Source organism: Podarcis tiliguerta (assembly GCF_965153285.1).
Source record: "Podarcis tiliguerta genome assembly, chromosome: 17".
Classification (NCBI taxonomy): Eukaryota; Metazoa; Chordata; class Lepidosauria; order Squamata; family Lacertidae; genus Podarcis; species Podarcis tiliguerta.
This window is the reverse complement of record NC_139550.1, coordinates 26,204,952-26,214,375: the sequence shown is the minus strand read 5'-3', so window position 1 is coordinate 26,214,375 and position 9,424 is coordinate 26,204,952.

Sequence of the window (9,424 nt, the reverse complement as noted above, 5' to 3'; positions counted from 1 at the left end):
CAAAAAGAAAAGCAAAAAACAAAAGTGGAGCTGAGATTCTGCGGAGCCTTGAAACTATAGGCCAGAAGCTTCTCAACTGAGATGCATATATGCCAACCACAGGAAATGTGAATATACCCTCCCTAACTTTTGTACACAATGCTGTTGCCCAAATACACTGCGGATGGGTGACCTTATGGGAACTGATGCAGAGGTTTCAACACCCTTCTCTCGAAATCTCTGATTTGCCTGTTTCCAGTGAAATCAAGAGCAAACACTGGTCGCAAAATGGGGCACTGGGTTTAAACAAAGCAGACTGTGTCAACTGCTCATTTCTGGGTGCTTGACTTACTGTACATGAGAACACATGAACCGAAAACCCAGTTTCTCCCACAGGCTGCAGTTCAGTGCACCCTTGCCTAGGTTGGAGTAAACCTCTTAAACACAATGGGACTTACTTGCGAGTAGATGTGCATGGAATTGCATCGTCAGGCTGTGTGCATGCTGTAACTTTAAAGCACATTTCGCCTCTCAAAATATTACGGGCACTGTAGCTTATTCAGGTTTCCTGGGAATTGTAACTCTGTGCATGGGCGCAGACAGGACTTAAGTTGGGGGTGGCCAGCTGTCATCATCCTATGTCTGGCTCTGTCTAGCATTTTCAGAATGAAATGTCTCAACAACAGTGGTTTCAAATTACTTTCTTTTGAACCCCCAAGGGCTCAGAAAAATCCGACTAAACCTTCCGTCATGTGAAAACGAGGAAGCTAAACAAAAAATTAACACCGGGAAGTACCTTTCATGTGGTTAACGGGTGTATATTTTGCAAAATTACAAAGAGCACTCCCTTTTTCATCTTATTTTAGAAAAAAAATCTAAAGTTTTTCTCGGATTTGATGCAAACCTTTTCCGCACTTCTTAAATCCCTCCTTCCCCCTGTGATAGGAATTTTATGGTCTTAGATATATGGTAATCTTCATAAGTGTACCAACCAAGCACATACGTAGATCAGCACAGGAAGACCAACCTGGAACCATTTTGATTCCTAAACTGAGTAAATGTATTCTCTACAAGGTCAAAATGGGAAACCTCCCCATTGTCTCTTTCCTCACAAATCCTGTCTTAAGGGCACATTTAAGATACGAATAGGATGTGAGTCTGTGACCTGGCCCAGGAACTAAGTATTTATCATTACAAGAGACTGGCCAGGCTCCCCAGGAAATCCAATCAAGTAACCTGCCAGACAGGAGATGAACAATGACAGGAGAAAAAGAACATTCAAATTTCTGTTTTAAGACCATGATGTATGTATGTATGTATGATGTATCTGAGGGGTGGTCTTAGGTTACACCCCTTCTGTGATGTATGTATGATGTTTCTGGGGGTGGTCTTGATCGACAGGGTGGCAATTTCAAAAGTCTTTATAAGGCCTTGTGCGCCATTTTTCTGGGTTCCTCCTCTCTCCTGTGTGTGAAGGGGGCATCCTGTTGCAACAGATCAATAAAAATCAAACTTACTAGCTGCTTTGCTTCTCGATATTCTCTGGTTGGCCTCTGTTATTCTCTCCTACCAATAGGGAACCTATGTAAGGACTCTATATGGGGTCTTGGATACCCCATAAGGGAAAAGGGCAATTTTTGTTTACAACACGCCCCCCCCCCCCATGCAGTTTTTCTGTGTGCACTCAGTAAGCAAAGCCCATGGAGATGCTCCCCTGTCATTGTTAACCTTAGCCAGGTTTTTACTGTCCTCAAAGGACTGAATGACCACTCCAGGGGACAAGTGCATTGCTGAGCAAGAGAGATGGCAGGTCAGACCCACTGCTGCAGTATCCTGAATTCTGATGTTCTGCAGAGAACAGCTCACACATTATAATGAAGGATGAAATGATAGGCTACATGCATTTGTGTGACAAAAGCAGGCACTGACTTTTTCTGGGGAAATGCTCTCTAGGGAGGGAGATGGTGGTGTCTGTATTGTTTTACTTGTTTTGGGGATGACAGCTGCCGCCCCTGTCTACGCCCATGACTCTTTGAGAGGTAAACTCCAGTGACCAGAATTCATAGAGCGGGAGAATGTGATTTAAGGGGATACAGTGGTACCTCGGGTTAAGTACTTAATTCGTTCCGGAGGTCCGTACTTAACCTGAAACTGTTCTTAAGCTGAAGCACCACTTTAGCTAATGGGGCCTCCTGCTGCTGCCGCGCCACCACAGCACAATTTCTCTTCTCATCCTGAAGCAAAGTTCTTAACCTGAAGCACTATTTCTGGGTTAGCAGCGTCTGTAACCTGAAGCGTATGTAACCCGAGGTACCACTGTAATATGTATGCAGACCATATTACTGCGTGACACTCCTTCCTGAGTGGTGGTTAGCTTGGTAAAATGTGAGGTGCTTTGTAATTTTAAGGCTACGGCACTGTGAGCTTTCAGTTAAACAAAAATACTACTGCCCCTGATTGTACCTCCCACTATTAGAGCAAATTGGCAGCTCGCTGTATTCTCGGATCTTATTTAGGATAACAGAGACTTTCATCTCTTCCAGTTCAAGTAAATAAACCGAATCGACTGTGTTACGGATGTTCAAGGGCAACCTTAGAAAACCTGGAGCTCTGTTTGCCCTTTGCTGTTGTATTACCTTCCTTCCTGCTCATTACGTTACAAATCGAAACCTGTTTTTCCCTTTTGGTGGGCCCCTCAAAGCAGAGAATATTAAGCAAGTGGAAGGATATCTTTTATTTGGAGCAGATAGGGTTCAAACAGCAGCGTGCAAGCTTCCAAGTTACACAATAGCCTCACATTTGGGCTGCATGTTCAAAGGGAGAAAATAAAATAAAATCGTGGCGGGGGAGGATGATTTGATGTCCCTGGGCAAGGCATGTTTTTGTAGATAGTTCATTCCATTGCCTGCTAACAGTAGTGGGTTTAAAAACACACACACACACACACACAAAACTGTTAAGATAAAGGGAGACAGCTGGAGGAGACAATTAGGTTGAACACAGGCCATGTGATCACATTTCAAGTTACACAAAACCCACCCCTAACCACAAGGGACAAAGCCGGGCGGGGTATGAAAAAATGTGCTAACTTTGAAGCTATTAATATCAGGCATTGCATGCAAATTGGTCATATGGGATATAGCAATATAGGAATCTCACAATTCCTAAAACAGATTAAAATCTCCACTTCAGGCACTGGGCAGTGAGAAAATAGGATTATTATTAAAGCATTTATTGGGTAGAACAGAGTAATAAGAGCAATGGATGGCATATGATGTGCCCCAGGAATTATACAGAAATCTATGTGCAGCAGATTATTTAGATATAGCAGCATAGGTGTGCATTGGTCTTTAGAGAGGACAAGAGGACAGGTCTGTGTCCTGAGGAGCTTACAGTCTAAAGTTGCAGAGAAAGCGGGCAAGACACGGAGGCAAAGAAGCAATATGCAGTTGTTTCAGTTTGCAGCCTGTGTTTTAGTTGACTTAGAGTAGCACACATGATCAAGGTCTTACTGAAGCCTTATTTACCTAGGGATCCATTAGCCACGCCATCCCCTGGACCTCGGAGGGAACAAAAGTACCAGGAAAGCAAAATCTTCTTTGGAGAAAAAGAGTTTATTGAGATCTGAGCACAGAGTCAAGGTCTGTACTCAGAGACAGCCTGCTGGTTAGTTCCTAGAAATACACTGGCTGTAAAGCAAGACACTTCAGCAGACTTTCTTATACCCCCAGACTTCCCCAATCGGCTAGCAAATATTGCTTGCTTAACACATTTTATTGCTTGCTAAATATTCCTGTCTTTCTGCTAAGCCAAGCACTCCCTCCCACCTCCTTGTACACGTGTCTTCTTTTGCTAGCTAAGCATTCCCTTCGTATCTCTTCTTATTCTTGCATTACTTAAAGCAGAAGCAAAGCAGGAAACATCTTGCTAGTGGTTTTTAGTTGACAACAGTTTTTGGCTAGGCAGGAAACGACCTTCTGACCTGTAACTAGCATCAGCAGTTTCAGATAGCTGGTTAGACAGGAAACGGCCTCCTGACCTGTCTGATTTAGACTTTTGCAAGCAACTGCAATTTTTGGGTTTGAGCTTGTGTAACCATCCTAGCAGAGTGCCGGAATTTACTATGTGTAGATAATATTTGAGAGCAACAGAATAAAATATTGAGAGAAACCTTTCCCATCTCCCTTTACTCCGTCCTCTTCTTTTGAACAATCTATTACTTAGATTCGTTCTGGGGTAGGGGTCTATATTCTCTCATTACAGCAATCACGCGAGGTCCCATCATGCGAGACATCATCTTTTTCATCATATGTTGCAGGCATTGCATTAAGCAGGGTATACAGAAGCAGAAAAGCAATAGAAGCATTATTGGGCCTATTCTCCCCACAAATACGATACCGTTCATGCCAACAGAAATACGAGAGCATCCATATGACAAGGGCGGTACATATCACTCCTTCCCACCAAACCCAATATCTCCATGGTTCCTCCCACCAATATTCAGGGGGTGTGCTCATTGTTGAAGAGCCCACTGATATTTGTGCCCGACTACCTGTTGAGCCTCAAGGATGAGAGCCCACCGGTGAGCTGATGCTCCCACTATGTGGGTCAATTTTTCTATTAGCCCTGTTGGGTGGATTGAACTCTCGTGCTGCCTCCCTAGTGACCAGAGCATATGGAAGCTGAAATCCTGGGGTGGCAATTCTTACTGGCACTTGTTTAGTAATTTCAATGCACACCTGGCTCAGGCTCCCATCTATCACCTGGGTTAAGAGTAGGACCTGGTCTATCAAATGAGGTTGGTACAGTGCTCTACCTTCCAGATAACAGTTGACTACCCTCCCACAACAGCAAGAGCGGTACAGAACTAGATAGATTTCGATCGTCTCTACAGCTTCCCGTAAGAGCACTGTCCACGCATGCTGGTCAGTGGTGTGGGAGAGGAGCCACAACGGGGCAGTGGGGTGTCTCAATACGGTAATCTCATCAAACCCCAGTTTCCAATAGCCAAGGAGCACGCCATCTCTTACCACCGGCAAGACGAACCAGTCGTAGCAGAGGCCAGCAGGCCAATAGGGTTGGTATGGTTCGGTAGGGTCAGGGCAATAAGACATAGAGCAAGTCAATAAAGAAAATAAGAGAGAAAAGAGAAAGTCTTTGTAACTGTCCTTGTGATGATTAGTCGCAGGATCTCGTTGCCCGTGGCCTAACGCTTTTTCCTGGTAGCGTCAGACACAAGGTGATGATCAACTTCAGAGGGTCAGCGGGATTTCTTTTGCAAGTCCAGACACCCTTCTTCAGATGCGTGTGATGTACCCAGGGGATCACCTCGACTACTTTCACTGCAGTTAGGGATGAGGGGGTCGCCAGACGCTGTCACTCAGAGGGACTGGTGAACCGGTTCAGCGAGACTGCCACGGGACTGCAGGTGTACGCTTGAGGGAATACCTGGAAAGAAAGCAAACACACACAACAAACACAGGGATTGCACTTGTTCTTGGGTGATGTGATCTCCCATCTGCCCAAACCGGCGGGGATGCCTCGGACGAAAGGGGTTGGCCTGCCATATAGAAGTTCAAAGGGTGATAGTTCTCAGTCTCTTGGTTGGCGCACAGGGCACATTTTGGGATATAGCAGCAGTTAGTTATAGCAGCAGTTAGTTGAGGTAGAATATTCTCCCAAGGTGCGCCTTAGCAGCTGGGCCTCCCAAATGGGTGGACTCGTGGTAATTCTTTACAATTGTGCTGGCCAGATGTTGGGGCACAAAAACACGGCTGTCCGGTCCTTCCTGGAGCGTTGCTCCTTCTTGGCTGGTCCACTGCTGTTCATCAAGGGTGTAACGTGGTTCCACATCGTCTGGAGTGAGTTCTGGTACCAATATCAAAAGTCCCGGTGGTGCCTCTAAATTGGCTGGAGAACAAATGTCTACGTTGGGGGCGCTGCCTGCGGGCGCCCCTCCCATCCAATTCTTCACCGTGCGTAGAGATATCAGCTTCCGGTGTGATATCAGCAGAGCGGTCGTCTGCCAGGCGTCTGGAGATGGTCAGCCGAAGGGAGTTCTCTGGATCTGGTGTTACTGTCCAATCCGAGATGGCTTTCTTCACTCGAGTATGGTGGACCCACGGGGTGATGCCGGCAACCTTCACAGCAGTGGGTGTGGAGAGCAGATGGGCCCTTCCAGCACGGCGGCAGTGGTGCCTGGGACCAGTCTCATCCACACCTCGTCACCTGGCTCAAACTGGTCATGCAAGAAGTTCGGGCCTGGGTTGAGAGAGAAAATCTCGAGAGAGAGACTGTACATAATTGTTCAATTCCACATCTTGAGCAGGGATAGGTGAAAGCATGCACACATAAGGAACCGGTCTCCCAAACATCACTTCAAAAGGGTGACAAGTGAATACGTTTCAATGGGAGGCTACAGACTCTAAGCAAAGCCAAGGGCAACATGGACACCCAATTAGACCCTGTTTCTTGGGTCAATGGTTTTTTTTTTTTCAAAGTCCTGTTCATCCTTTCCTCTTTTCCAGAACTTTGGGGCCTATATGCGGTACCCACCATCTTCCTTCTTCACTGGCAACAGTGGGGTGTTTCACTGTGATTGGCATTGTTTCAAGATTCCATGTTGAAGCAATCGCTTCAAATGCACCCACACTCCTTCAGCTGCCTGTCGTGGGATGGGGTATTGGTTTTTATCTTTCGCCCATAGTCCAGGGTCAACATCATGAGGCAGGCTAACAGGGAGGATTCCCTCCTCTTCTTTTACCATCATCAAGCACCAATGGTCTCTCAGGGGCATTTCTAAAGAAAACTCTCCTGCTGGTCCAGTTGTCATCATTACTTCCCCCATTGGTTGGAAGGAAATCTGGGCTTGTAATTTTGTTAACAAGTCTTGGCCCAATAAAGGAATGGGACACTCTGGTATATACAAAAAATTGTGCTGGACTACTTGGCCACCTAGGCAGCAGGTAACAGACTGCAAAAAACGGGGCCTTTTGTGATTTACCTGTGGCCCCAATTATATTAACCACTTGGTTTGTGGGTTTTGTTACAGGCACAGGTAAGACTGAGTGGGCAGCTCCCTTGTTCACCTTCTCCTACCTGTAATAAGGTAGCTAGGTTAAGGGCTGTGGTAACCTGAAACTTCAGGCGTGAATGTAATAACAGCATCTGGCACTTCCTCATTTTCGCTTGTGATAGGAAATAGGTGCCTTTCATGTCAAGTAAGGCTGGGACTGCATGTGGAGTCACACAGGTGGTGTCCTGTCCAAACGTGAATTTTATCTGCCTTCGTGAGTAGGGTGGCCACTGCCACAATCGCTTTCATACAGGGGGGGGGGCAATCTCTGTTCTGTTGGGGTTAGCTTCTCTGACAAGTATGCGACGGGTTGCTGCCAATTTTTTCAGTTTCTGGCATAAGACTCCCTTGGCTACCCCCTGGTCTTCATCTATGAACAGCGTAAAAGGCTTCTTGGGGTTTGGATGCCAAGCACTGGGGCTTGTTGTCACTTTGAGATCCTGAAAAGCCTGCTGCTGTTCCCTGCCCCATATAAAAGGATCCTTCTCTATTCCCTAGTTGACTCATGCAGGGGCCAAGCAATGCTTCTGTAATTAGTAGTGAGTCCAGGAGATATTGTTCATCATCATAAGTGGGATTATAGGTTTAAAAAAAAAAAATCCCTTCAAACAATTTTACGATCTTTGCTGGATTCTCCTCAAAAGAGGGGTTCTGATTTCTCCAATTACAAACATCTGCACTTGAAAAGGGTATATGCTGGACCGTGTAGGTCTGTGGTGCCTTCGCTTGTTCAGCTGGGACAGGGGCTGGTGGATCATAAACCCTCTGAAGGGGCATTTCTCCAGTTGCCTGATCCTTCCTGGTTTTCTCATACTATCTGTGAGACATAACTCTCTTCGCCGCCTGTCCCCACTTACGTTGCCATCTCTTCCTCTTTTCAGGGGTGCAGCATTCTGCTGCCTCAACTAACAAGGGGCTTACATCCAACTTCTTCCTCAAATGGCTTTACAAACTCCTTTAGTCTCTTTTTCTGTCTTTCTGTCCACATTTTCTTTCCTTGATTCATATCATCTAGTGTCTTCCTAAACTCTTCGTTATCTTCCTCATCTTCCTCTTCTTCCGTCTCACTATCCTCCTTCGCAGGTCCTCCTCCCCCCTACACCAGCACCTCCCTGTGCTTCTTGATCTTGGCCTGGGGGGGGGGGGGGTTTGGAGGGGCTGTTGGTGGAGTGTAAGGTGGTGGCTTAATCACTCCCCCTCCTCATCTTCTGGGTCTTCTAACACCAGAGGCTTCACTGTACAAATCCTGTTCTGTGTGTTGCTGTCACAGCAAGACTTTAGCCATGGTAGATTCTTTTCTTTACATTGGTCTTCCATGTAGAGATATAGGGGATCTGGTCTGGGTGGACATTTAATATATTTTGCCACAGGGGGTTGATTTGCCACAGGGGGTTGATTAATTGCAAATCAAAGCCACGCAGTTCTCTGGGTTGGCAAGTCCACCTCACATAAAGTTTTGAGTCTCTGTTTTTTCAATGTGAATCATCACTCTTCGTGGCTGTTTTCCAGTTATTAAAAAAGCATTCCAGAGGAATACATTGGCTTGCTCCAGACCCTATTTTTTTTTTTTTTTTTTTTTTTCTTTTCAGATACTCCGCACCTGACTGGGCTGTAAATTCTTTCACAGTTCACACGATACAGATTGTGGTCTGCACGAGGTCGCCCTGGCAGAAAACGCACAACCCTGCAATCGCTCGGCCAAGGGGAGCGCTAGGCCCCGACCCACACTTGACAACAATTCAGTCACTGGAGTATCTGACACACAACATGTCAACAAAACACTCAATTCCCTCTGCCCCATTCCCTTTCCCAAACCTTTACCAATTCCTTTCCTGGTGGCATTCTTACTGCCGGGCACTCTACTGCCAACTACCAGGTGAGGCTGATCAGGCCTCTGGCCCTTTCCCTCGGGCCCCTAGCCCTTTCCCTCGGGCTTACCTTTCTCCGCTGCGGACCTGTCCCCTCGGCGCCGTTCTGTCCTCTTGTTCTCCCTCAACTAGATGTCTCCGCTCCAGGACGGTGTGGCAATCTCCCCCTACAAACTGGCAGGGTGTGCACCGGAAATGCGAACGCCGATTGGAGCTTGTTCACCTTGGTTGAGCCTGGCCCTCCGGTCCGTATTTGGGGAGGGGGCTGATCCCGGGCGAGCCCCCAAAGAAATGAAGCCTTATTTACCTAGGGATCCATTAGCCACGCCATCCCCTGGACCTCGGAGGGAACAAAAGTACCAGGAAAGCAAAATCTTCTTTGGAGAAAAAGAGTTTATTGAGATCTGAGCACAGAGTCAAGGTCTGTACTCAGAGACAGCCTGCTGGTTAGTTCCTAGAAATACACTGGCTGTAAAGCAAGACACTTCAGCAGACTTTCTTA